The sequence below is a fragment of the Macaca thibetana genome, chromosome 1 (genome assembly GCF_024542745.1).
Source record: "Macaca thibetana thibetana isolate TM-01 chromosome 1, ASM2454274v1, whole genome shotgun sequence".
In the NCBI taxonomy this organism is placed as follows: Eukaryota; Metazoa; Chordata; class Mammalia; order Primates; family Cercopithecidae; genus Macaca; species Macaca thibetana.
The window spans coordinates 194733802-194755621 of NC_065578.1; the positions used below are offsets into that span (position 1 = coordinate 194733802).

At 45.8% G+C, this 21820-nt stretch overlaps 1 protein-coding gene across 3 annotated transcripts in view; it reads right to left on the minus strand.

Annotated features, from left to right (window-relative positions):
* The window catches only part of LOC126950917 (lymphotactin), a 215864-nt gene that overhangs the window by 139353 nt on the left and 54691 nt on the right, over window positions 1-21820 (minus strand). Inside the window, exon 1 of one of the 3 annotated variants that reach the window (XM_050784859.1) lies at window positions 20338-20453. The exons of the other annotated variants lie outside the window; for them this stretch is intronic. The gene's annotated coding sequence lies outside the window, so the exon portion shown is untranslated. Of the gene's footprint in view, window positions 1-20337; window positions 20454-21820 lie in introns of those variants that run through there. 3 annotated transcript variants of the gene reach the window in all.

Consider the following 21820-nt stretch of genomic DNA (forward strand, 5'->3'; position numbering starts at 1 on the left):
AATAGTTCATTTAATGGGAATAAACATTCAATTTAAAGTCACAGATATATTCTGGGGAAAAAAGTTACCATCTGTTCCCTCTACTTGAATATAAGTTTGTTTTCTATATACAGAATGACTGCATCTATCCAAAAAGTATATGTTGAGCTGAGTGCTGCAACAAAGACATCAGTGACATAGTCCCTGACTTAAAATCTAGGACTTAAAATGTGCTTGAAAAAAAAAAAACTAAACATACAACCTTGAAGCCCTATAATAATAATAGCCATAATACTTTCTTTTAGCTCTTTTTATATATGGTTTTATCTACAGTTAAATTATAAAAGCAGGGCAGAACAAGTCTGCAGAATTCCAGAGAAAGGAGCTAGAAGGGGGTCATAGTTCTGGAAGGCTGGAGGGAGGATGCAGTGTCTCAGTTGGACCTGGAAGATGGCCCAGAAAAGCACCAGAAAATCTGAAACATCCAAAACCAGAGAAGTAGGATATTCATGAGAAGGCTGAGGGAACAGTAAATAGATCAGTTTGGCCAAAATGAAGGTTACAAGGGGAGGTGTTGCCGGATCATGGAAGACTCCCACACTTTTCAAAAGGGGTATTTGCTGGGAGCATCAGAAACCACACATGACCATGGTACAGTTTTCTTACATGTCCATTTTCTCTGCAGCTTTGGAAAGTTCAGTCTGTAAACTTGTTTTACGTATTATTTTCATGGAAATGCAAACATTGGTATATTTTTAAGTAAAATAATAGAAATTTGCATGAATGTTTAAGATAAAAACATTTCAAAGAATGTTGTCCCTTGCAGCAGTGCCTCAAACCCTGAACGTTCACCTTCCCAGACTCTTTCTGCTCCCTCACCGCCAACCTCAGACAATCGATAAGCTCAGTCAGGTGCAACTCCTCTCATTTCCCAGTTTGACTCCTCTCCCACCGGCGGGCACTGTGCCAGCTCAGGTTCTTCTCAGTTCTCACTCAGGTTATTGCAGTTGAATCCTACCTGGACCTGCTGCCTCCCCATCATTCCTTCCTCCTCTCCTTCTACACTACGCCCAGGGTTCCAGGGTTGTCTTTCTTTCTTCTTCATTTTTTTTTTTATTTTGTTTGCTTGTTTTTTTTGAGACGGTGTCTCTCTCTGTCACCCAGGCTAGAGTGCAATGGCGCGATCTTGGCTCACTGCAACCTACAGATGTGAGCCATGCGAGCCACCACGCCTGGCCTCCTTCTGGTATTTTTTTTTTTTTTTTTTTTTTTTTTTTTTTGAGACGGAGTCTCACTCTGTTGCCCAGGCTGGAGTGCAATGGCCCGATCTAGGCTCACTGGAACCTCCACCTCCCAGGTTCAAGTGATTCTCCTGCCTCAGCCTCCTGAGCAGCTGGGACTATAGGCGTGTGCCACCATGCCTAGTTAATTTTTGTATTTTTAGTAGAGACGAGGTTTCACCATGTTGGCCAGGATGGTCTAGTTCTCTTGACCTCGTGATCTGCCTGCCTCGGCCTCTCAAAGTGCTGGGATTACAGGTGTGAGCCACCCTGCCAGGGTCATCTTTCTAGAAGGAAAATGGAATCCTACAGCTGTAGCCCTTTTTGTCTTATCTCCTCCCTTCACCTGTGCTCCAGCTACACCAACTCCCACCCACCCCATCAACAGTCACCCCAGGAAGTTCCCTGGCTGGGCTTTGTTGTATCACATCCGTCCTGCACACACTGTCCTCGTCCACCTGACAAACACCTCATATGTTGAGAAAACATTTCCTGCAAACATTGCTCCAACAGTTTGCCTCCTTATACCACACTATCCTTAGAGAAACCAAAACCTCAATAAATTCTCTTGAAGGGACTTTCTTTTCTTCTATTCCTGGAATAACTTATTATCCTCCATGTTTTTTAGCTCTATTTCTAGGCTTTCTTGAGAGTCATCAGAAATCTGCCAATATTTTATTATCTGAGAAATACTTCTGAGGCAACAGAAACAGGACACTGTCTTTTAGATCTTTTATCTTCCACATAGCCAATCCCAAAGCACAAATCATTTAAAATGGCTCAATCAATATATATAACTGGCTTACTATGATGTGTTGGGAATTTTTTTTAGGTGCCAAGGATAAAGAGATGAGTGAGACACAACCCCGCATTGACAATTTTCTTTTTTTTTTTTTTTTTTTTTTTTTTTTTTTTGAGACAGACTCTCACTCTGTTGCCCAGGCTGGAGTGTAGTGGTGCGATCTCAGCTCACTGCAACCTCTGCCTCCTGGGTTCAAGCAGTTCTCCTGCCTCAGCCTCCCATGTAGCTGGATTACAGGCATGCACTACCACACCTGGCTAGTTTCTGTATTTTTAGTAGAGATAGGGTTTCACCATGTTGGCCAGGCTGATCTCGAGCTCCTGACCTCAAGCGATCCGCCTGCCTCGGCCTGCCAAAATGCTGGTATTACAGGCATGTGCCACTGCCCCCAGCTGAGAAATTAACAGTTTTCTAAGTATCTCTATTTCCAGCCCAAGCCCAGAGCCAATTCTTAGCTATCACGGAATATGGGTCTCACTCGGTCACTGGTTGCACCAGGAAATAGGCCTAGGAGAGCCCCAAAGAGAAAGCTGCTCAGTGAGTCTAACCACACGGAAAGAATCCTACCTCACCACCATGCAAAGGCAGTGGTTTTGCTTTGAAATAACAGGTTATTGGGCCCTGGCTTCTCCCCTTGATTCTTCTGTGATAATCTACTTCGCAGGGTCTCTTGCAGTACAGAACAGGTAGAGCCAGGTACTCCCAGTTAAAAAACAACTTTATTTTCTCTGAATAGAGATCTTTCAAAAGAAGAAACATAACTTGATCATTATAATTTAAGCCTCAGTCTTCTCTTTAGCTTGGGACTAGTCAACATGGTTATCAGTCTTCTCTAGTTATCCCTGCCTCAACTCAAAATTTTTTGCTTGATCTATTCTTCCTTGCCCATAACCAACCACGCCCACCTTCTTAATTATTCCATTCCCATAAAACAGTGCCAGAGCAACTTCTTTCAGGTATGCGGTGACAAGTTTCCTTCTGCTTGACTGTCGTGGAAACTGCTTTCTCCATGGTTACTGGGACCCTGATCTTGTCTGGGTCTCAGATTCTGCCTGCGAAGTCTTCTGAACTCATCTGTTACTTTTCTGGCATTCTGCCAAAGGATTTTGTCCAGGAAGAAATCTTTACCCGATCTTATTCGTTTCTTCATCTTCCTCACAATTTTTAGCTTCTAAAACCCCCATCAGAACTCAGCCAGCCAGCTAAAGTTTATAGAGTCCCTGATAGGGATCCAAAAAAATTAATAACTATGGGCAAAGCAGAAGTAGGATCAGGTCAATTGCATCAGTTACCACCTTAGCTAAATACTAGAGAAAGAGAGAAAAGGAGATACTGTAACCTGAATCCATGAGCCCAAATGAGTGCCCGAGAAGTGTATGAGACATTGGGCTTTGGACCAGAGAGCTGGCACATTTGTGTCCCTGGAAAAATCAGCTCTACCAGCCAAAAGACAAAGGCGTTTCATCAGTTTCATGAGAGATTTTTCTCTGACAGCTGCCCAGGATTATCTCTTATCCTTGAAACCAGAGGGCTTAGGTAGTTCCGGTCAGCTCTGCCATGGACGTATAGCCAGTATCTCTACAGGAACATTTAAGAGCTTTCGAGTCTTTGTCAAGATCATCTGGTAAAAGGCCCATGGACTCCTTGCTAACACAAATGTTGACCCACTAAAGACTGAATGGGATGGTCATAGACCCTCTTCAACCCGTTATGAACCTCATTCTCCTCTTATTTTGCTAATAGTTCCTAAGTTGATTTATTGATCAAGTAAATCCAACCAGACTAAATTCTCAAAGAGCAAAAATATGTGTAATTATCATTCTGTGTTTTCCCTAACAATTAGGGCCATTCTAGGCACACAGTGGCCTGAGACTCACAGCAGGTCATCTGATGTTGTCCCTTTGATGGTACCCACAGCTGCCCCTCACCAACCTTACGAGTGCTCATTCTGACCCTCCACCTTCTCAAAAACTCCCTCTGCAGGCTCAATATTTGCTTAAACATAAGCAAATCTACACACTGCAGCTGACTCAGGGTTGCAGATTGATAGGAATTTATTCTGGACTCATCATAAATGCTTGTATTATAAATATGATTTAGCACTTAACCATGAATCATCCTGCATTGTTCTCCAGTTGTGTGCACTTCTCGAACAACAGACTTGCACGGTGGTGAAGAGCTCTGACTTTGAACTGACATGGTTCAAATCCTAACTTCCCAACTGACAGTAGAATAAATTAAAATACCTGTAATATTTTACAGTGTTACTGTGAGATTACATAAACAGTGCACATCAAATACTGTGTCTGGCACAGAATAAGGTTCTCTAAGTGCCAGTCTTATAATCCCCAAGTGGGGCAAAGAACATCTTGCACTCCTCATTTTCCCCTTATAATCTAAGCACACAATAAATGCTAGGCACACAATGGGTGTTTAATACATGCTGACTGACTGATTGAATAACTTCCCCAATATGGCATCCTTCCAAGGCTGATTAAAAACATTTCTGCCCAAGAATTCTATGAAAATAGTTACAGCTGCTATTTAGGCTCACATTTTGACTCATTATCCCATTGCCCTCCTCTCCGTCACATACTCCTTTAAGGTAAGAAAGAATTCCCCGTGCTGTTCCAGTGGCTACAGGTCTCATGGCTGCAGCAGTGAGTCAGCAGCTCACCCTGCGTCTGGCAGCTCAGACCCAACCGCGGCCCACTGTGCCCAGTGTGTCCTGCAGCAGCCACGGGTATTCCCAAGGATACTGCAGCATCCCACCTGGGGCGCTGCAGTTATCTTGGGTCCCTGCCTCACTGCAGCTTGAAGCCTGATGCTGCTGAGTGTGCAGAAGAGCTGCTTCACTTCAGCTGCCTTTAAGGCCCTGGCCACTTCTGGTCCCCAAAGCCTACAGTTAAGGAATCAGAGCACATTCCTGCCAAACAGAATCCTCAATACTGCAGCCTGGCAGCCATCTGCATACTGGCCAAAGCACATGGAAAGCTGCGTCCACTGGTCTGAAAAGCATCATTTTTATTACTGACTGTGTCTAGCCAAACCTTGAGCAAGGGAGTAGGAAGATTGGGAAGGAGAGTCCTCTGAGCAGGGCACTTATGTGAGCCCCTTAGGGCCTAAATGTGCTTGTTTGGGCTGAAGGGAAAACAGACTCTATCTATTTTCTCTTGATGAGACAGTGCACTCCTTGAGAGCAAAGACTGCGTGGGGTTCCAAAGGCATCCCCGGTGCCTAGCCTGCACATAGGAGGTTCTCAATTCATGTTGACAGCTATGTGCCTAGCCTGTACATAAGAGGCTCTCAATTCATGGCTGATGAATGGCCAAGCCCATCAAGTAGGAGTGCAATACTGCAGTTTCCTCCCATGTCCCTGGAACACCGCCACCTGTCCCCCACCATGATTCCTCCCTCCTCACCTCTACCACATGTTTCCAGTGCCCCAGGAGCAAAAGAAGAGCTCCCTCTCTCTCCCCATTGGAACCTGGTCTGTTGAAGTTGCCCCCCACCTCAGAAGCCAGAAGAGAGTCTTTGATGGAAGGCACACAGCTGTTCTAGCAACTGAATGGAGATCATAGGTATATATATATATATATATATACATCGATTGTGATACTTCTGAGGGATCTATCTCAGTTCCCAGAAGAGGAAAATGGCATGGCTTTTTCACTGGGCATAGTCACTATGAGCTTCAATGATTGAAATGGAAATTAAAGTGAAAGGATTTCCTCAGTCCCCAATAATGTATGTTTCTCTCTTGCCTTTTACAAATTTCCCCCCAAGAGCTATTCTATTTGATAGCCTGCCTCTCTTCTCTCTCTCTCTCTCTTCACTCTCTCTCTCTGTCCGTCTCTCTCTCTCTTTCTCTGTCTCTTTCTCTCTCTCTCTCTCACACACACATATATACATGCTATGTAAGTTATTGATTACTACTGAAAATCAAAGTGAGACTGAGGACCAGAGGTAAGTGACCTGCCTAAGTCTCACAGCCAGTGAGCGGCCTTACTAGACTCATGAATTCCAATCCAGTGATCTTTTCACTTCATTATGAAATTGTTTTGTTTTGGTTTTTTGTTCATTTGTTTGTTTTTGTTTTGTTTTGACTTTTCTTTAATATCTTCAAAGGAGAGATAATGTCAGGTTTTCCTCACTGAGACGTTGCAACATCTCCCAGGTAAAAGCTGGGTCCTCCAGGTAAGACATTCTCCCAGATCCTGCTTCGTTTTTTGTTGTTGTTGTTGTTGTTGTTGTTGTTGTTGTTGTTGTTTGCATTTCCCTGGAATGCTGTCTCACCTAAAATGGCAGGGAGAACCCTGGATCTCTCACCTTCCCATGTAATGAGTGATAAGTATACTTATCACACACAGAGATGGAGTGACTCTTCCTTACCACAATCTGAAGCCCAGACAGATACAGTCATCATTTGTGACAATGAAGATTTTCCTTTGCAAATGCAGCAACTTAACGGTAAAATTGTGAAAAAGAGGCTGTGTGTGTTTACCTTGGTCGGTGCTGCAGCCCAAGCCCAGCTGGCACCTCTAGGGCGCATTCAAGTGAGGGAATAGTTATACTTGGCAGGCAGTCCTGACCAGCCATTTTTGCCCGGGTCTCTTTGGATGCCTCCAGACTGCAGAGATCTTACTCAGTTTGCATCCCCCGCACAGCCTGCAAGCCAAGCTGCAGACATCAATCTGTTTCAGGAGAAAGAGCGCCACCTGCTGTCTCTGGACTGCAAGACCATGTTTCTTTGGAAACCGCAGTGATGTTCTTTCTAAGCAGCTCAGCTCCTAAAGAGATCTGCTGTCCACAGCCAGGGGAGAAAATGGCACCTATGAAATTCGTACCGACACCCCAAGTCACACTGTGAACCAGTGACTCTCCCAGGAAAACCCTGGACGAGCCCTGCAGCACACATCCTTCTCCTTTCTTACAGTTTCATTTCTCCCCTCCAGCTTAGAACAGATGGAAGTCTTAGAGGCTGGTCGTTCAGCTGAGCATCTGAATGTAAAGAGACGTGCTCAAGGTCACACAGAGACCCCGTTCTAGACCCAAGACAGACTTCTCCCACGCCAAGTACAGGCTGGATCGAATTTATGCATTTCAGATTTCTTTCTCTTTGCCAGCAGTAGAAATTTTGCAACAGAATTTTCTTCACTGCTGCTTTGCTGATTTCACCTATGCTGGTCGCAGCTACAGTCCCCTCTCTCTTCCACATTATCTTTTGTAGTATAACTGTTTATGTTCAAATGTGAGCTCCCCTATTAGAGCCCAAGTCTCTTGAAAGGAGGCCAATACCTGATTAATCTTCACAGTCTTTTGGAGGACTTCCTGCTAGTTAAGCATCTGGGGACTTAGCTCCCCATGCCCTATTTCTTCTCAAGGGCCTCGGAAATCAAATCCACTCTCCTGGTCTTTTTAAAGCTGTCATCATCTACTGCTGTCTTAGGGGTCCTGTTTCCCCAAGACTAACTGAAAAGGACACAAGCTTTCTGGCTTCTCACTTAGTATCTTCTTTCCTGTTCACCACCCCTCAAAAAAATTGCATCAGCCCTTACTATTTTAAAAGTTTTATTTCTAATCACTACCAGCAAACAGATGAGATAACAAATACAACAGTTTTTGCAATTGACAAAGTTTCCCGAGATTTTTCTGAATGATTATCTCCTAAAACAAAAGAAAATACTCAATTGTGAACCCGACTTATCTTTGCTCTCATCCCACGCCCCAAAAAAGAACCTTGAGAGTGGAGCTGCAAGTTTACAGCCTCAGGACAGGAAACTCAGTGCCATGATTTCCACCAAAGGAGGCTCCACAGCCGTAGAGCATCACATAACCAGTCTGCCTCATCCTCCTCATCTGTTAAATGGTCAGAATCAAAGTGTTTGCTCATAGGAAAATCCTCATTTGAGCATTAAATGAGGTCATTTAATCCCCAGTGTGGTATATAGCAAAAATTAAGTCCAAGGTCAATGGCCATTTAATTAATTAGGTAATTTATTTCATAAAACAAACCTGATGACAAGAGAATAGAACATAAAGGACAAAAATCTTCAAGGAAAGTAGCAGGGGCTCAGCTAAAGTACAAGGAGTAATAATTTGGGGGATGTGTCAGAGAGTACCAGGAGGAAAGATGTCTTGAAAAGACGGTGGGGGAGAGAAAGAGAAGAGTCCAGAGAGCTCATCATTTCACTTCATGGCCATAAAGCAAAATCCAGGCCTTCTGTTCTGCTTCCAGGTCCCATCCACGGAGCTTCGTCCACAGGCATCTGGGCCACTTCTCTCACCAGAGAAGGGAGACAGTGCTGTTGTCCTGGCTGACTTCGGCTCCATTAATCCACTCCCTTGCCTTCCATTCTCCTTGCAGGCTGCGTGTGCTGAAGGCCTCTTGCACTCCTGTGCTATCGCAACTCGCAGTAATCGCGTGGGGTTGTATATCCAGCATGTAGCACAGGCTTTCTGTAGCAGGTCCTAGGTCGGTTGCCTGAGGGCAGCACTGCCCTCCCCAGCCCCCACACCTGCCATGGTGGCTGTCCTGCCAACAGCATCTCCCTTCAGGGTTTATCTTATTTTCTTCTGATGAACAAGCAAACGCAACCAGACTCTCCGTAGGTGTAAGTTGGCACGCACATTTGGCAGGGAGGGTGGATTTCTCAGGGACATTCCATTACTCACTCTCATGCCCAACCCACCCTGTGCTGAGGCAGCAGAACCTTCTCCCTCACCAAGCATTAAGGACGTCCATTCTCCAGGCAGCTGGTAGTGAGCAGGGAGGTGAGAAAGGGGGTCTTTCTGAGAAGCAGGCTAGCACATGAGCCACCTGGAGACACTTAGGGGAGGTAGGTCTATTTTTCTCCACCCAATGTCACTGAAGAACCCATTCACACCCTAAATGGGCTAAGAAAGCCATGTGGTAAAATGCTGATGTCAACTAGATTGACATCTTGGACAAGCCATAGAATGAAGCTCAGGGAATGAAGCAATGTGTTTTTAAGCAGGACCCTCAGCTCCTGCATCCCGAGTCTACAATCTCAGTCTCAATTTTGCCAGAGTTGCAAAAACCATGAAATGGCCTCACGTGTAACTCACAAGTAGCCCATCGACTGCGCATCAACCTTGAGATAGAGATAAAGCTCCTTGTTATGAAGGTTACAACTACTTTGGAAATACGTTTTATAAGTAATCACAAATTTTATTTCTGTATTTTGATTGTTTTCATAAAACTATAACCCTCTTAGGGTAATTTTGACAAGTCCCAGGGGTTTTCTCTGTGGTCATCCGTGCCTTGCCCATGTTGAACACTCAGTATATTTCAGCACCTGTGTCCTCAGTGATTCAGGCTGGAGTTGTGTCTCCTTCCTCATGCAGCAGTAGTGTGATACCTGTTCAGCTTATTCAGGAACACGAATGTGAAGGTCACTGCTACAGAACTGCAACTGTGAAGGTCACTGCTACAGAACCATGGTTGTCCAGTGCTGGCAGTTACCTTAATTACTTAGAGACTTAGAGCGTTTGTTAAAATTAGAGATGCTCATCCTATACTACTGAATTTGAATCTATGATGATGAGCAGTTTTAAGAGGTTCCCAGGGGGTTCTGATGCACCCAAAGTTTGAGAGCTGCACTCTAGCCCCTGGCTACTCAAAATGTGGTCAACAGACCAGCCACATCCATACCTAGAAGCATGTTAGAAATGCAAGCTCTCTGGCCCCACCCCAGACCTCCCGAGTCAGAATTTATATTTTCACAAGATCCCAGGTGATTCATTTGCATGTTGAAGTTTGAGAAGCACTGCCCTAGGACAAAGGCTATAACATCCTAGCAATCTGAGGTAAGTAAATAGTAGAATTTCCTCCTCATTTTCAGGGTGAATGACTCCTGCCGGTGTAGTGACTCTTTGCCTTGCCTGCTGGATAACAGAACCCAAAGACATGCAGGGGGAGCAGCTAGTTGATCAGAACCTTCTAAACAACCTTCAAATTCTCCTGTCCTACCCACTCTTGTGCCTTGCCCCAATCAGTGACGTTAGCGATCCAGAGATGGTGAAGGGGATATACTCAGACAACGTGGCAGACTGAAGTCTGGGTCCAAATCTCAGCTCTGCTGCTTTCTAGCAGGGCAGCCATGAAAAAAAAATCACATCACCCTTCTGATGCTTAGTTTCTGTACATGTAGAGGACATCTGAAGGGTTCACAAAGATCATTCCAGCTCTTCATGTAAGTCATCCTTCCCCGTCCATTTCACACATATGAAAAGTCACAGCTGGAAGGGATCTTCGATCACCTGGTCCAAACTCCTTCCTTGCTGTCCCCAACTCATACATGGGGAACCTGGGCCAGCCAGACAACTCATGAAAGGGCAGAGCCCTGACCAGAACCCAGAGCTTCCAAGGCCAAGTTCAGCATGCTTTGCACCATACAGTGACTAGGACATCATTCTTGGGTTGGGTGGTTGAGGAAACGTATTCTGAGACAGAGATTTGCATGCAGGATGTTTACTGCATGTTTACGTTTACTGGGGAGTGCTCTCAGAAATAACATCTTTAAAGGAGTGAGAGGAGTAAGACTGGGCAGAAGGAGAAGATGAATCCTACAAGAAATCCAGGAGCTGGGATGTGCCACAAGGTTGTCCTGAATCAAGACAGAGGAACCGGGCCTTTGTATTCCACACCAACCAGTAGGGGTAATCTTTATAGACGGACTCAGAAGGGAGCCATTGGCCATCCATCAATACTCCCAGCAATCAGGGGACAAGTAGCTCTGTTCTGTATGGGAAATCTGGGCAGCACACCCCAGCATCGTGGACAGCACACCCTTTGTACCACCAGCTCACTTGCCTCACAGCCTAAGTGTGCCCTTTCTGGGAGCAACTTCACTGTTATTCTGGCTGCTGTCTTCACCTGGGGAAATTCTCAGTGGGAGATTAGTAGGACCAACCACTATACTGCTCTGATCTTAAGGCTGCCACTAAGTCTTACTCTGCCCCTCCTCTACTATCCTTTCCAGAGTCCTCTCGCCCTTGGCCCACACTGCTGCTGGCCTACATGCCTGGTGGGGTGGCTTGAGCCCTCATAACTGAGGACACTGAGCCCCTGGTCACCACATTTTTCTCTGGCCGTGGCTGCTACACTTGTCCGTTTACCTCAAATTTGGCAGGGGAGTACGAAGAGACACCCCAATGTAGCCCCTGAATGCCAAACAGATTATCTCCTGCCATCTTTAAATAACAGCAGCACTACTTCTTGCTGATATCAGGGCCAATGGCTCCTGACAGTGTGGAGACGCCTTTCCCTGCCTGCTGAATATCTTGGTACAAGGAGCTAGAAGAGAGATGGCAATAGCAGCTTAAAGTATAATCGGCTCTGGTCACATACCTCGATGGAAGCCTTCTCCTTCTGGGAACCAGCACCTCTAGACCCATGGAGTCTCCTGCTGGGAGGATGGAGAGCACAGGACCCACCGTGACTCACTGGGAGGGATGGTAAGCAGGGCCACTCCCACATTCACCCCTCAATTCCAGGACCCATGAACTCCACCCTTTGCAGCACAGCCCCCTACGGTGGTGGTTGATTTACAGGGTATACCACATTGTCACCTGAATCCTTCATACCATGGCTCTTCTACCCTCATACCCATTGCTCAGACACTGGAATGGCTGAAGACTGAGACTGGCTGATGTCAACTGGCAGAGTCATTCTGTCTACGTGGTTGTCTGGTGCCTCTTCCACGGTAGCTGCTGTCAGGTGGCATTGACATGCAATACATAGACTCCAGCGCTTTGTGCTCACTCCCATTGCCCATCCCCATGCTCTTCCCCAGCCCCTGACACCGGCCATTTGATCTTTTTCTTTCCAGACCCCTGACCAACCAGCCAAGTCATTCACTGCTCCTCATGAGCCAATATATATTTGTACTTTAGTCCACTTCTCTTTCCACACAGAAGAATGACTAGGTCTACCTCCCAAAGCTCTGCCTATTGAGAGAATTTCCTCTCATCTCTGTCTTTCAGGGACACCCCCAAGTGGAACTTTAGTTCACAGCAGTCCATTTTCAAACTGGAACCCACATACAAAGCCAACCCATCTGTGACCCATCTTGACCTTTTTTCTCTTCTCTAAGCTGTTCATCAGAGAGCCTCCACTGCAGCCATAGGCATGGGTACTTGCTGAGGGAGAGGAAACAATAGTGGTGATGTGGGGGTCTGAACCACTTGCTCATGTAGCTCCTGGTGATCTCTGGCTCTGCTTGTACTTGATACTGACTGCATCTTAGAGACTCACCTGAAAGAGCCCAGCTCATGAGGGGTGGCTCTCTTCAGCCACGGTAATTGCCTGAAGAGGGACTCAGCTGAGTCCTCAGCAGCCAATACTTTGACAGCTGGGGGAGTGGGTACCTCATCCTTAAAGGGGAAATTAGGAAAGTGCATTACAGAGCCCACATCAGCATCGAATCTCCAACACAAGTCTATGAAGAAGCTAGAGATGGCATGAATACCTCCATCTTGCAGATCAAGAATCTGAAGTATCACAAGGTTAAACAACTTCTTCAGTTCATGGAAAATCAATCCAGCGTCAGAACAACAGTGTCTGAACCAGGACTGTCCAATAGGAATACAATGTGAGTCACATATATAATGCTAAATTTTCTAGTAATAATATTATGAATAATAAAAAGAAACAGGAGGAATTCATTCCAATACTAAATTCATTTCAATACTAAATTTATCCCAATATATCCCAACTGTTATCATTTCAATATGCAATCAATATTTGTAAATTAATGGACACTTTACATTGTTCTTGTCATACAAAGTCTTTGACATCTGGCCCATGTTTCATGTTCACAGCACATCCCAGTGTGAACTAGTCACAATGCAAGTGTTCAATGGCCACATGTGGCTAGTGACAACTGTATTGGAACCCATAGCTCCAGACTCTGTCCAATTCTCTGTGCTATCTTCTCAAGGTACTCCTTCCTCAGAAGGAGCCTAGACCTGGAGGGTGATGTTTGGGCAACAATCCTGCTTTGGGTGAAAAGCTAAGTCCCTGCCACTTATCAAGCTTCCAGAACACCCACTCCTTTAGCACAGCACAACCTGCTGCCCCCATTTAGCTTCACAGGTGTTTTGCCACTTGCCAGGAATGTTCAATTTGAAAAGAAAAGAAAAAAGCAGTAGTAGACAAATGTTTGACTCAATCTCTGTGAGTACCCTGTAATGTAATGCTAAATTCAGCTCTATTTGGTTTCTGTGGCAACCCAAGGAACCAGCTCTCCACAGCTCATATCATCACTCTTTGTCAGATTTCTAAATACAGGGTGCCTGGAACACAGTCATTATCCCAAATGTCTGAGCTCTGATATTCTCACAAGCCCCTGATCCTGAGCTTCATCCACAGGCACAAGGATGCAGTATGGGAGCGTCTTAATAAAGTCTTTGCCCAACACAGGAAATGTAGAAAAGACAGGATTCAGGAGCCTTCATTCCTAGATATCTCTTGAAATGGGGCAGATCGTCATTGGTCCAATAAGACTTATGAAAAGAACTTCATGGAGACAAAAAGAAGCCTTGGACCCGATGCAGTCGTTGCCAACCCATGACAGCTTGGGCAGTGAACATGTTCACAGGGATGGGCCCCATGTAGTAGTCATGAGCCCTCAAAAGCAAATTTGGGCCGGGCACAGTGGCTCACACCTGTAATTCCAACATTTTGGGCAGCCGAGGCAGGCAGAGAGCTTGAAGCCAGGAGTTCGAGACCAGCCTGGCTAACATGGTGAAACCCCATCTCTACTAAAAATACAAAAAAAAAAAAACTTAGCCAGGCGTGGCGGCACGTGCCTGTAATCCCAGCCACTTGGGAGGCTAAGGCAGGAGAATTGCTTGAACCCAGGAGGCAGAGGCTGCAGTGAGCCAAGATCACACCACTGCACTCTAGTTTTGGTGACAGAGCAAGACTCTGTCTCAAAAAAAAAAAGCAAATTTGTCTTCTTCCCTTTTTTTGCAGATAGCATGCATGGGACTTGGGAGATGTGATTTCTCCAGCATTGACTTAGATGCTTGAGGTGCTTACTTGTCTCTGAGCCCAGAAATGTGAAACCATACTGGAAAACCTTCGGCCACCCATGGCCAAGGCCCCAGGACTGCAGTTAATGATTCAGTGATTGTCTGATAGGTGTTAGTCCCTCCCCATTCAGTGCTGAGCTCCTTCCTATTGGCTTAGAACCCTAGAACAGTTTCCTTAAAAGTCTCTGGAGCAGTGACTTCCAGATTTCCTTTGACCACAACCCACAATACGAAATGCAAGTAATGTCATCACCTAGTACTTTGATCTACCCACATTCCTGATGAATTTCTCCAATTCGTTCTGCACACTCACTCTATCCAGAGTGGTCCTTTCAAAACACACATTTTCACTACATAAACCTTCCTGGTGACCTCCCATTGCTCTCAGGATAAAAGCAAAACCCCATTAACTTGGCTCAGAAAGCCCAGACCACAGGCTCCACTTGCCTCTCCAGCCTCATCTGTGCTCAGAACTCACACTATCCAGCCTCCCTCCCACCACAGGCTGTGTACAGGCTTCGCCCTGTGCCTGAAGTGCTCCTCCACCCACAGCTCCTCCACCCACCCCTCCACCTAACCTGGTTAACTCCTACTCATCCTTCAGATCTCAGCTCAGCCGTCCTTTCATCCTTGATTTCCCCAGCCAGGTGAAACCTTTTGGTTATGAGTACTATATGTTTCTCCCTTAACACATACTTGTCACAATTGTAATTTTACATTTGTTGATACATTTGATCTCTCTCACTGAACTTTATGCTCTGAAGAGCGGTAATACTCTCTGATTTTACCCAGAATTTTATTCCAATGCTTACTGCAGTATTTTGCAGTCATCAAGTAAAAGTTCAGTAAATATTTGTCACATGATTGAATGAATAAATGAATTTCGGCTGGGCGCGGTGGCTCAAGCCTGTAATCCCAGCACTTTGGGAGGCCGAGATGGGCGGATCACGAAGTCAGGAGATCGAGAGCATCCTGGCAAACACGGTGAAACCCCGTCTACTAAAAAAATACAAAAAACTAGCCAGGCGAGGTAGCGGGCGCCTGTAGTCCCAGCTACTCAGGAGGTTGAGGCAGGAGAATGGCGTGAACCCAGGAGGCGGAGCTTGCAGTGAGCCGAGATCACGCCACTGCACTCCAGCCTGGGTGACAGAGCAAGACTCCGTCTCAAAAAAAAAAAAAAAAAAATGATTTTCAAGTGACAGCTCCTAACAAATGGTAATACTTCCAGAGAATACTCTGTTGAAAAGACTGTTTGTTTGTTTGTTTGTTTGTTTGTTTGTTTTTTGAGATGGAGTCTCGCCCTGTTGCCCAGGCTGGAGTGCAATGGCACGATCTCAGCTCACTGCAACCTCCGCCTCCCGGGTTCAAATGATTCTCCTGCCTCAGCCTCCTGAATAGCTGGGATTACAGGCACATGCCACCATGCCCAGTTTTTTTGTTGTTGTTTTTGGTAGAGACGGGGTTTTACCATGTTGGCCAGGCTGGTCTCAAACTCCTGACCTTGTGATCCACCCACCTTGGCCTCCCAAAGTGCTGGGATTAATACCAAGGAGACTGGGCTCAGTTTCAGAGAGTGTCATAGTTGACTGGCATTGGCTACCACAGGCTCATGATTGCTGATTGCGAGTAGTGCCCCGAGTCCTGATTGTTCACCCTCCATATTCTGGAATCTGATTTTCCTGCAAAGACCCAGACCCTAAGCAGTTTCCTTAGGTTGGTTAATTGCTGGAATGGAAGCCCAAAGCCCATCCAAATCCTTATGGAATATCCTAAAACCCCTCTGACCCCTTCAGATTTCAAGTTCTCAAAGCAGAAGCATCCTCAGACTTGTGGCCACCAATCCTCCCTCCCAAGGAGATCAAAGCAAGAGGATCCAATCTTTATAAAATATGCTCCTGACATCTGCAGGAAGACTGAGGAGGCTGCAGTTCTCCAGGACTAACCAAGGCAGGGCCAACCCAGACCCCTGATAGAAACGCCACCCCGAGTAAAGGACAGGACCAGCCCAGTGACCCGGGTCCACGGTCTCCCTCCCCACCCTGCAGGTACCCAGGGCTGAATTGGAGGTAACAGCCCCCATTTCCAGATTGACAGACCGTGTGTCTGCTGTAGGTACAGAATCAGACTCATCCATTATTTTGCTTGGGATTGGTGAAAGGGGAACCGAGGGTTTGGGGGAATATTCTGTTATTTCATGGTAGGATAGCATTTAGCTAGAGGGGGTTTTTTCTTCTTTCTTGTTTTTCATTCTGTTCTTACTGCTCCTCTCTGCCACCCCAGTTGGCTCAGTCTTTGGGCTTCTGTGCAGCCCTGCCGATGCCAGACAAGTGGAATGAGAAGATGGCCTGCTAGGAATGATGCTGCCACTCGGTAGCCAAGTGCTGTGTGGACCCTCCAGGCCACCCACGCTGCTCTGAGCATTGGCTGGCTTCGACCTGCAGGCCTCCCTCCCTCTGTGGGCCCGAGGAGGTAATTCTCTCAGCCGCTCTCCTCAGCTGGGGCTCTCCTGGCAGCCAACAGCTTCCTGAGAGCAGTTTCATGGCTTCAGCAGATAACAGTCAGGCCTTTCTCTCGTACCCTGCCAAGAATGTAGTTTGGAGTCTATTTTCAGTAAGAATTTAACAAGCTACACTTTAAGAAAAAAAAAAAAAAAAAACTACCCATCACCCATCGCAGTGCTGTGTGTCAAATGGTCAAATGTTACCTGGCATGGATGCAGCACTTTACAGAGCTCTCTCACTCTGGGACTTTATCTTACTGCCTCAAAATCCTGGGAAGGAGATGGTAAAACTAACCCAGTTTTCAGGCCTGGATGGTTCAGTGACCAGCCAGGAAAGGGAAGAATTAGAACAAGGACCCGGCACTAAAGTCCTCCCCTTTTCCGTTCACCGTCTGTCTCACCTGGCTGCATTAGTCCTTCCCTGAGGAAAGTACTTCATTCTGAGGACCCAGGAGAGGTGATAGCACCTGCCAGGCAGCCTCTGCCCCTCAGAGCCAAGAAAGTGACCCGGAGCTGGCTGTGGTGGGGAAAGAGCGTTTGCACTCTGCAGAGAGGAGCAGCCTGGCAGGGGCGCTTTCAACTCAACCTTCGTAACTCCCTCCCTCTGCCTGTAATGCCATAATCAGCCACTTGCTGTATTTCTACCAGGGTTGGGTGTCCTTACTCCAAAGTAATATCTGAAAGTTCTTAGGAGAAATGCTGCCTACTCAGCAGTTCTTAGGGATGTGCTGCCTAATTCTGTGAGAGGCAGCACATCATAGTCAAAGGAACATCGAGTTTTAAGGTCAGAAAGACCTAGGTTTAAATCTTGTCCCTTCCCGTGTGACACTGGGTTGCCTCCCAGTGCATACAGCCCTGCACTTCTAAACTGTGGTTAATATTACTTATCCTTGTCAGGTTACAATAAGGATGAACGAAGTACAGTGACTAGTACAAGGTCTGGCACACACACATACACACACACACACACACACACACAAAACCCCTTAAAGAAATACTAGCTCTTATTTGCTTTTATCAGTCCTTCTCAATCTGTTTAATTCAGCATGAGATGCTTCAGCCCTAGGAATACTGCCGTCTTTTGCTGCTTTAAAAGAGGTACAGAATTTCTGTGCCAGAATGTCATAGTCCCTCCTGTACTCTGCAATGTAGACCGTGTCTGGGGTTGTATGTCTGTTTCTGAGTTTCAGAGCTTCCAGTCTATCAAGTGTCAGAGTTCCTCTCCCATCCAGATTAGAAAGTCTTCAGGGCAGAAGTCTTCTTCTAAATAGCTATGTATACTTACTTCACTCTCCCTAGCACAGCGCAGGCCACAGGGTGGGCATTTTATAAATAGCTGATATTATCTGGTCAGGGACTCCTATGGGGATGGCTCTGTCCCCTCTCTGGTGAAGGCTGTGAAGCATTCTCAGCTGGTCAGTTTTCACCTGGGTCCAGTGACATTACGCATATTGCTGGTGCCATCTTAGGTGGGATAGCCATTAATTATGAAATCACACAAATTCCACAGGTGCCAGGTCTAAAACATAGCCCCAGGGGAAGAGGACTAACATTTACTGAGAATCTTCTATAGATCAAAAACACCAAAAGTATTGTTTATTACCAGTTAGCCTTCGTAGCTGTCTTAGGAGATATCCCAATGTTCCAGACAAGGAAATTGAGGCCTACAGGGGTTAAGTAGCTAGTCCAAGATCTTACATCTAAGAGGCAGAGCCAGCATTCAAACTGAGTTGATCTTATTTTAAAAAAAAAAAAAAAAAAAATGCTTTTCCAACCTCATACTGCCTCCCGCGAGTTCAAAAAGCATGAGACCTCAACTCTACTGCAAGAAAATACAGAGAGTTGAGTTCACACCAGTCCTCTGAGCCCCTGAGGGATGCCCAGAGACCACGGGGAGCAGATGAGTGGAAGTGCCTGTTCCCAGGGAAAGGATCCTTCAGTGCTGCCTCCTGCCCTTTTCTCCCCTCTGCAAAGCCACACTGTGCTCCAGGGACACGTGGCTGCAGTGCCCTCACTCTTCACTTGCAGAGAACCATTTGTCTCTGGCAGATCTTGGCTGTCCAGCTCCCCCCACTGTAGGCTGAAATGATTCATTCCTCAAGAAGGTGCCCAGCTTGTGCCTTGGGACCTGTCAGGATGAAGGATTCCAGTGGGGCTGCCTCGTACTGTTTGTATGCTGATTTGGTTCCCTGCAATTCATTCTTATGCTCATTGCCTTTTCCATAGTGTCCCTCCCTCTTCGCTTTTCATTTTTCTGATATGGTACAGCAATGTATTTGGCCTCTCTTGCTTTCCAAAAATAATTCTGGACTAGGGCTTTTTTCTTTGCAATTGCAGAGCTGCCTGGGCTCACAGTGTTCTATCCATAGAACATAACCCTCTGTTTACTGAGTAAGATATGGCTGGAAACGTTTTTCTGGGTAAGTTGTCCCAAAGGGTTAATATCCTGAGGAGGCAACAGAATAAGCATTTGCTGAAGGGATTATTTCTTAAAAAAAAAAAAAAACTTTAGACATAGATGATGGGGGGGAGAGGTGATCGATTGATAGATGATGTCCTTACAGATCATCTAAGCCAATCTGGAGCAGAATATAAAATGCCTCTCACAATCTTTAAAAGGTGATCAACTAGGCCGGGCGCGGTGGCTCACGCCTATAATCCCAGCGCTTTGGGAGGCCGAGGTGGGTGGATCATGAGGTCAGGAAATCGAGACCATCCTGGCCAACATGGTGAAACCCTGTCTCTAGTAAAAATACAAAAATTAGCTGGGCGTGGTGGCGCGTGCCTGTAATCCCAGCTACTTGGATGGCTGAGGCAGGAGAATGGCGTGAACCCGGGAGGCGGAGCTTGCAGTGAGCCAAGATCGCGCCACTGCACTCCAGCCTGGCAACATAGTGAGACTCCGTCTCAAAAAAAAAAAAAAAAGTGATCAACTAAGCTCCCTCCAAAAACAGATAGATGATTGATAGATAGATAGATAGATAGATAGATAGATAGATAGATAGATAGATAGATACAGACTCAATTTTGTGCCAAGCAGTATATAGGATTGAGTGCTATATGATGGTAAATAAAATAAATATAAGATGTATATGAATGATATAAATACATAGATGGTATAAGATGACAAAAGAATAAATTAATTAATTAATTTGGAGATAAAATATATCCAGATCTAGTCCTCATGATGAAATCTCCCTCCTGATTTTGCCAACACTTGGCTAACTTTCCAGAACTGCCACCCAGGGCAGCAGGCATTTCTCTTTCAGAAGCTTTGCTTCCAGAATCAAGAACTTCCTCCCCAGCTGCCTACCCAGTTCTCCATAAGAAAACATACTCTACAGTGTCAGAGAGTCTCAGGACACACTATATGCACAGATTAAGCGAAAAGCACATCATTGCACATTCCACAGTGCCCCCTGGTACTAGTTGACATATAAATGGAGTTTCTGCAACTAGTTCCAATTCCCTAGTTCAAATCAGATCTCTCTCATTCAGCATTTCTGCACATTCAAAAACAAACAAACAGAGACTTCTTCAAGGGAAGCCACCCTCTCTGCCATCAGCCACATCAGATTGAACCTTACCTGTCCCTTTGGCTTCCCTTCTCCTGGGATCCCAGTCCCCAGATCCAGTCCTGGAAGGCTTCCTGCTCAAAAACTTGTTTTTTATCATTACACCTTCTAAAACTAATTATCGTATGGCCTGGCACTCACCCCAGTGTTCCTTTCCAGGATTTCCATTTCCATCTGCTTCCTGACCCTCCTCCCAGGTATTTCTCAAGTCTGATTCCATTTCGGGGTCAGCACTAGCCGGACCTTAGTGGACTGAAAACCCAATCACAATGTTACTATCCTAGCCCCACCCACCGGCCAATACATGCACACCATCTGAGCACACTACTCTTGCCAGAAAAGATTCTGGCCTAGAGTCAGTTGAGAGGAAACAAGAATGATGTCTACTAGGAAATCAAGCTAGTGATTTAATTGTTTTATGGAACCATAGATTCTCAGACTTGAAAATAGCTTTAGAGGTCACCTAGACCAACCTTTAACCTAAGGCCAAATGCGAATTGTCCTCTTCGATATTTGGAAGCTCCCCATTGTTCAAGACAAAATTATCAGTACCCTCCCAAATACATCTAAGGATGCCCAGAAGTGCTTATGTTGTCCAAGATGTTTCTTATGCCTCTTCCAGATACCACCTCTCTGCCCTTTATCCCTGACCAACTCGTAACAGCTTCTCCTGGCTGCCCAAGCTGCTCATCCTCTGTAAAGCCAAGCCTGGACACTGGCGTCTCCCTTCACTTCCTAAGACATTGCTAACTAAGGACTCTAGCATGTGACAAATTCTATCAGGGCCGAAAGACAGCACATGGGGCAGAGGTTCTTCCTGATCATCTTTCTTCTTAGCATTAGCCTACTGCCTTGTACTCAGAACCTGCCCTGCTCTCCTGAATGGGATGTTCCTTCCAACATCCCCTCTGCTGGGGCCCAGACTCCTACCTTTAGTCTCTGCGTTTGTCAGCAGAAGCCAAAATCAGTCACCAATTATCAGCTCAAATTAGGTTCACCTGTGAGTGACTAAGAACCCAAAATAACAGTAGCTTCACCAAGACTGTAGTTATTACTTCTTCCCATAAAAGTCTGGGTTGCTTGCCAGGCTGGTCCATGGTGTCAGGGATGAAGACTCCTTCCCTCTTGCTGACCAGTCCTGCAGAGCCCTTGTTAATGACTGGATGGGGCTCCAACCATCCCAGCCAAATCCAATAATTGAAATGGAGATGGGGGAGAAGGATCAGAGAGCATGCAGAAACAGTCCCATTGCATCCTGTTAGCTGAAACTTGATACCTAGAGACCCCTTGCTTCAAGGAGGCTGGAAAAAAATGTAGTCTTTATCCAGAGTAAACATGTACCTAGCTAAAACCTTTAGTTATTTCCATAACTAAAGAAGAGGAAGAGAGGAAATATTGGGGATAGGGGAGAAACATTAACTGTCTTTACTGAGTAAATATGTCTGTTGATTCCAATTCATTGTTGACTTTCCCCTTTCCTTTCTATGTCCTTTCCTCACAGCTGCCATCTTTTTTTTTTCAGTCCCATGGTTCCTATTCTCATTCTTGTTCGTGGATTCTCACCTAGGATTTTGCCACAGCCCCCCAACAGGCCTCTCTGCCGCACAACTCACTCCTCTGCTTC